We start from the raw sequence: 7,211 nt of genomic DNA on the forward strand, positions 1-7,211 counted from the left end.
CCTGTTATGTGGCATACAACGTATTTTCAACAACATTAACCCTCATCCTTCCCTCGCACTCTGTAACAAACCAGTCCCTCATGGGATAAAATAACCAGAATCCCTAAAATGTTCCTTTTTCTGGTCCAGAAAGCTCATATTTCATTTTGTATAATATTTTTTCTATTTTTACTTTAACTTTTTTGTAGATTTTTTATTTTATTTACCTTTAAATTACTAGATTTTATCAACAAATAATATAATTTAAGCACATTCTTTCAACTTAAATTGAAAATACAACATTTCATGCCTGTTAATTCAGCTCAGAATATCTCATATTGGGTGTCTCTGCCGACCTCTTGTGGGAAAAAATAAAATAATATAACATGATATTTCATGACTCTTGCCACTAGATGGCCTTATAGCCCTTTATGGAGCAAATTAACTGGGTCTTAAAGGGATAGTTCACCCAAAAATGAACATTAGCCCATGATTTACTCTCCCTCAAGTCATCCTAGCTGTGTGTGACATTCTTCTTTCAGACAAACACAATCAGAGTTATATTAATAAATGTTTTGGCTCTTCCAAGCTTGGCAGTAAATGGCTACCCAAAATTTTAAAGGTGTCATGAACTGGCTTTTTTTCATTTTTTTATACTGTTGTCTGAGGTCAACTTATGACGTTTGCGTGATTTTTACATTCAAAAACATCATAATGAATCAGTAATGGACTATTTTCTGGCTTGGTTTTGAGGCTTTCAGAAAAACGGTCGGTTTTGATGGGCGTGCCGCACTGAAGACGGATTGGACCGCCCACGGCCAGGATTGGATAAGATTTGCATATTTAATGAGCTTCAGCTTCCCTGTCAGTACATGTGAGGAATTGTTTTGAAAGCGTGTGGGAAAACGCTCACAGGGCTCGGAAAATATCTTTATCAAACAAACACAGTGATTTATCTCTCCTCCACCTGCGATTGATGGGAATGTTATTTCTGTATCATTTCGCCCGATCATCAGTGAATATAACCGCGAACCGTACACACACACACACACGCAAGAAAGGAATGTTATTTCTGTGAATGTGAATATGAATATTTAACCAAGTCAAAAACAAAGGTAAGCCGATATCCGTATTGAATGAGAGTATACATTACATATATTTTTTGTGTCCCCATTTGGTCATATAGCAAAAGAAAAACTCCACAATAGTGATTTCACAGCTTTCAAAAAGAGGGAAAAAATAGAGATTGATAATGGTAGTGAAAAGAGAATTATTTTTATCATCACTCCCATAGATGCCGTATTAGAAACACATTTGATGTAAAAGTAAAATAATCCAAAAATGTTGCAGGATTTACGATATTGATGACCGTTAAAATGGTCAAAGTCTGTGAGACGCGTCTCTGTGGGAAAAGCTGCTGCACATTGGGCACTGAATGATATTTATTTAAAATGTCAAATGTTTGTAAAGTCATTAAACCAACACCCATGAACATTTTATGCTTAAAGCTTTACCTGATTTAATTGTTTTTATTTTTCATTTTTACCTGCAGACACAATATTTTTCTGCCTTTTGGATAACATGAAAATTAAACTTAATTAAACTAATTAAGAATTAAACTTACATATTGACCCGGAAGTATGCAAACGTCTCTTTGTTGGGGGCTGTTGCCATGGAGAATCATCATTTCGGAGCTCCATTGATCGTGGCTTTTCATAGTTGGAGTGCATGAGCTTAACTCAGAGTCAGTTACTCAGAGTTGATTAAACTGCCTCAATTCAGCTGTTCTGAAACCCAAAACTCAGAGTTTCCCATCTCAGAGTAAGTCAACTCAGAGTTCAGCTTTAAACTCAGAGTTGGTTGAACCTCCTTTCTGAAACGGCCCCTGGACATGGAATCTCTTATTTATTTTCCAAAATCTTCATTTACGTCTCTCACAGGGGATTAAACGCTTCTTCCTTTTGTTTGCTTTTAATTAGGAGTTTGCATAATTTACTGTGGTAAAGTAGAAAACGGTGCTGTAGGACAGATGCATTTTACTTTAAACTATTGAACACAGTTTGTGCTTGTTATTAAACTTAAGGTGCGTCAGGTTTATGTCTATAGCGCATTTCATACATGCCGGATATTTTTAGTTTGTCTTTCTCTCGCAGCGCATTATCAAACAAAGCCTGAAGTTTTCAACCCTGCGGAAGATAAATTCACTCTTCACACCTTTTACTACAATTATCAGTTCTGGAGCATCAGGAGAAAACATGAAGATGCTCTTACATGCCAAAGCGCAAAGCGGCCTATGAGCTCCTCTGTGGGGAAATATAAAACATATTTAACTAATATTTAACTTTCTTATATAATTTACATTCCCATTATTTACTGATATTTATTTAAATGTTTTACAGGCTGTATATATATAGCCTACAGTTTGAAAATAAAAAAATTTGTCACCATACCGGCTCCAATTGAAAATGATTGACTTCCGGGCACTTTGACGCTCTCGCCGGCGGCGGTTTGAAGAACGCACAGTAAGTGTGTGTGTGTGTGTGTGTGCGTTTTGGGATGTTCAATAGTCTGATGCCTTTATTTGTATGTGTGTTTGTTCTGGATTGTGCCAGATGTCTTTTATATTCTTTGACAAATTTAAGGAGAAGTCTTTAGAATCAACAGGTTCTCTGATTCATTCATATTCATATTAAATATATATATATAAGTATCATAGCTGAGCAGATGGGGATGATTGTAGACTGGACACACAAACACACTGTGGACATTGAACATGCCAACATTTAGTACATCTGTGACTAACATTCACAAATATTGATTACAATATTGATTCATAATTGTTTGAAAATATATGATTTTTATAAGTAGGTTGTAACAACAGCACTCTTTGCACTTGATATTAACTTACACAGAAACTATATCAAAGTTTGAGACACAGCTAAAAAAAACTTAAAAACACTACAAACTTTAAAGCGAAAAGTGTGACAATGGTTTATATATTACGATATAATCAGGGTTGCCAACTTTAGAAAAGGAAAATAAGGGACACTTTGTGTGTGTGTGTGTGTGTGTGTGTGTGTGTGTGTGTGTGTGTGTGTGTGTGTGTGTGTGTGTGTGTGTGTGTGTGTGTGTGTGTGTGTGTGTGTGTGTGTGTGTGTGTGTGTGTGTGTGTGTGTGTGTGTGTGTGTGTGTGTGTGTGTGTGTGTGGGCATGTTTTTGTGAAATATCAGGACACAAATGTGTATAATGACATGGGTATGACATAGGTATTACAAAAAGAGGGTGAAATATGAGGACGTTCCCCATGTCCTCACTTTTCAAAATGCTTATAAATCACACAGAACAAGTTTTTTTTCACAGAAAGTGAACTGCACAGTCTCCTGTGAGGGCTAGGTTTAGGTTTAGGGTCAGTGTGTGTGTGTGTGTGTGTGTGTGTGTGTGTGTGTGTGTGTGTGTGTGTGTGTGTGTGTGTGTGTGTGTGTGTGTGTGTGTGTGTGTGTGTGTAAAATACCTAAATTGACAGTAAAGACATTTACAAAAGCTTTCTATTTCAGATCAATCTGTAAATCACATCCTCAGGATGATCGCGTGTTTTCCTGAAATCGAAACGCGGACAGTGAAAGGGATTTGCGGTTAGGGAGGATTCTCCAGTTCGCAAATCAAACGATGCTTTGTCCCAAAATAATGACACATTTTAAATGTAGGGTTTGTTATATGGCCGTCCCGTGATCAGCACGACCTTACGAAAATAACAATGGTTTGATTAGCCTATAGTAGGCTAAAAGTAGGCTAACCATGTCTTTTTTGGCTTATTGATTACCATTTAGGCCTATATACACAGATTCCACAAATACAATGGTTAAACTATGGTTAGAGTAGCAAAGCCATGGTTCATTTTTGGTTATGGTTTAACTATAATAACCATTGTCTTTTGGTTTTATTTGTAGTAAAACTGTTCGTTTTCGTAAGGGCGGGCAATAGCCTATAATATAGGCTAAAACTACATATGAAACGTGTAATTTCTTAACAAATGGTTAACAAACGTATGTCCAAAAAAGACAATTAAGACACAATAATAAGATTTAAATAATCAAGTTTGTGTAGGCTACTTACGTTAAGCTTACGTTAACTAGAAGTCAATCATGCGCCAAACTTGCACTTGATCGAAGGGCAACTCGACACATGTTCTCTTTATGAGCTCGTGATTTACTGCATAAACAACGAAATACTATTAAACATTCCTACATTAGCATTAAATCCCGTTTTCCCGATCATCCTGGTGTATGGCGCGTGTAAACACTGAACATCTGCTTTCACTTTCATTCTGTATGACACTAGTCTATCTTTAGTTGAAACTCGATCAGCTCTATTCCTGCATAACTAAAGTAGGCCTACATTTAGGAGACAATTAGTTTTAATTTAGCAGACTTTAAGTTGGCTATATTTATTTAGTTTAGGCTACTAAAAGTACAGTTTCAAGGTATTTATATGTACATTTGTAGTGTACTTTGTCATTTGCACCATATCTCTCAGAATCATGGGATCATAACTTAATAATGCTACAGTAAAATTGCTGATAATGTTGCATGGTGACAGTCAAGTGCACTAGAAATAGGTCTCCAGATAAAATGTGAACGCACCCTCAAAAACAGCGGAGATATAGCGCCTCCAAATGAGCCAATAGTCACCATATTACTGTATGTCATATCTCTCAGAATCATGGGGTCGTAACTCAATAATGCTACAGTAAAATCGCTGATAATGTTGCATGGTGACAGTCAAGTGCACTAGAAATAGGGCTCCAGTTAAAATGTTAACGTACCCTCAAAGGCAATTTTACTGTAGCATTATGAAGTTATGGATCTATGAATTTGACAAATGTGACGGAACAGTTACATTAGAAAATGGCCCAATTTAAAAATAAAAATAAATGTAACTCACGGGAATATTATTATCATTATATGTTATTTTGTTCATCACTAGTACCTGTTGTATTGGGGGGGGTGTTAAAGTGCTGTTGTAATGTTGTCTGGGCGCTACTCTGAGACACTTGTTCACACTGCAGTGAGCGAGATCATATGAGGCGGTAAATCTGCTGTTGTTGATTTACCACACAAAGACTAACTGTGTTGAGCTGTAGAACAATGAGGAGTTTCTGTCCATCATCCAAACAGTGTCTAATAAAACACATCAGATATTAAAGCGCCGCTAGTGTTGCCATGGTTACCGCACAATAACACGGAGGGCGATGATGTCACTGATAGACGAAGCACACACACGGTTAAAGTCGCATGAAACGGAGGTTGAGATGGTCTTTTTCTCCTTATTGTGACGTATATCCGAGTGAAACGGCTTCTGAAATTTTAAATTACGTAGGGCGGGGCTTGATTTCGTTCTTCGGGAATTGATTGGATCGTTGGAAGTTGGTCATTGCTCACAAAATGGAGGCAGATTTGAAGTTTGCACTCAGCTGTGGAGAAAAACTCGATCTATCTCTTAAAGGTCCCATGGCATGAAATTTTCATTTTATGAGGTTTTTCAACATTAATATGAGTTCCCCTAGCCTGAATATTGTCCCCAAGTGGATAGAAATGTTGATCGGTGTAAACCTGAGTTGTGGCTGTCTCTCTCTGCCTTTGAGAAAATGACAGGCCAGACGAGCCAATCCTGAAGTCTCCTGTTATGACATCAGAGCAGGAGCGGTTTCCTCCCTTTCCTCCGCCCAGAGAATCTGGCACACCCATGCAAACACTCCAGAGATCATTACTTGTGAACGAGTGAACGCTGGCAGTTTCTCAGTGTTTGGATGTACAAATGAAAACAGAAGTCTTTCTTCAGTTCCTTCTGATCTGTGATCAGTGATTTCTTATGTGCAGCTAATTATTTATTATTCCTGCACACGCAGCGGCTTCTCTCTCTCCCGACAGAACGGTGTTTTCGTGTTTTCTATCTTGTGAGTCAGTGTTTTTGTACGTCCTCGTCGCGTCTATCGGTTCTAAAATGTGCATACAGTCATGAGTTTCTGCTCAACATCTTTAGAGATAAACCTCACACACGCCGAAGCTCGGCCTTCAACATCCCCGACCCCCAGTACTGCATCTGCCCACAGCGGAGGCACCAAACGCGGGTGAGATTAAGCAGAAGGGGGGTAAGCGTGAGCATATCCGGGCTAGCCAGCCTAGCCCCACAATAAACTGGATTACACTCGATTACTGCTGTTGTGTCTTTGTTTGCGCTGTGTACTCAACGCGCGTCACTGACGCTTTTCATATGATAGGAACATAATAATGCTATTATCAACACTTACTCGTAACTCGTTCATCTCGACAGCTGTAATGGTACATTGCATGTGTAACAAAGTTGGTAATAATGATGAAGACGGACTCGGCGTGACTGGGACTCGTGTTTATTCAGAACTCTCAGATACAAACACAATAAACTCGCGCTGACTGACAGCACAGCTCTCATAACTCAGTAGTTACTATAATAAATAACGTTGTTAGCAATCGCTCAGTCTCTGGTACATTAGTGATGTCCGGTTCGCGAACGATCTTTCTTTTGAACCAGTTCTTTTTAGTGAACCGAATCAGTTCACCAAATCGGACTGAATCGTTCTAAATGGTTCGCGTCTCCAGTCAGCGCTGATCCATAATTTACTAAAGTTACTAACTTTCTGACATGAGTGACAGTCCCTCCGACTAGAAATAGACTAATAACCTGAAGTATATGCTGTAACTACAACAGTCCAGACATGCTGAGAACTGATGAGAAGTGAACTCAGGTCCATCCGTCTCTCTGGCAGCAGCTCGTGCCTCGTAGACCTCGTTAAACCACGCCCCCTCCGCTCATTTAAAATGCAGAGATGTCAGCCAATCACAACAGTGGGTGTTTTTACTGAAGTCTCACAGCAGACACGCCTCTTGAAGCAGGGCATTCAGCCACAGGGCAAACGGCAGTATAGACAAAATGCCTTTTATTTCTAAATTATGACATTTTATGATGTAAAAATCATACTAACAATATAAGTACAGCTCAGGAAACATTATAAAATAATAGAAAAATGCCATGCCATGGGACCTTTGAATAAATGTATAATCTCTCTAAATCTTTTCTACATAATTTACTGAGCATATTTCCCCACTTTTCGCTGGTTTATGCTACAGATTTCACTTATTTAAGACTTTTATGGCTTTTTCTCAGCTCTCCCTTATAAGGTGTGTGCGTTCACACAC

The 7,211-nt window shown here is 38.4% G+C and overlaps 1 long non-coding RNA gene across 1 annotated transcript in view; it reads right to left on the minus strand.

Annotated features, from left to right (window-relative positions):
• The window catches only part of LOC307136896, a 12,087-nt gene extending 7,787 nt beyond the window's left edge, over window positions 1-4,300 (minus strand). Inside the window, exon 1 of the long non-coding RNA XR_013817851.1 lies at window positions 4,093-4,300. This is a non-coding gene — a long non-coding RNA (uncharacterized lncRNA). The remainder of the gene's footprint in view (window positions 1-4,092) is intronic.
• Between the last annotated feature and the right edge of the window lie 2,911 nt (window positions 4,301-7,211).

The sequence above is a fragment of the Gobio gobio genome (genome assembly GCF_949357685.1).
Source record: "Gobio gobio genome assembly, chromosome: 14".
In the NCBI taxonomy this organism is placed as follows: Eukaryota; Metazoa; Chordata; class Actinopteri; order Cypriniformes; family Gobionidae; genus Gobio; species Gobio gobio.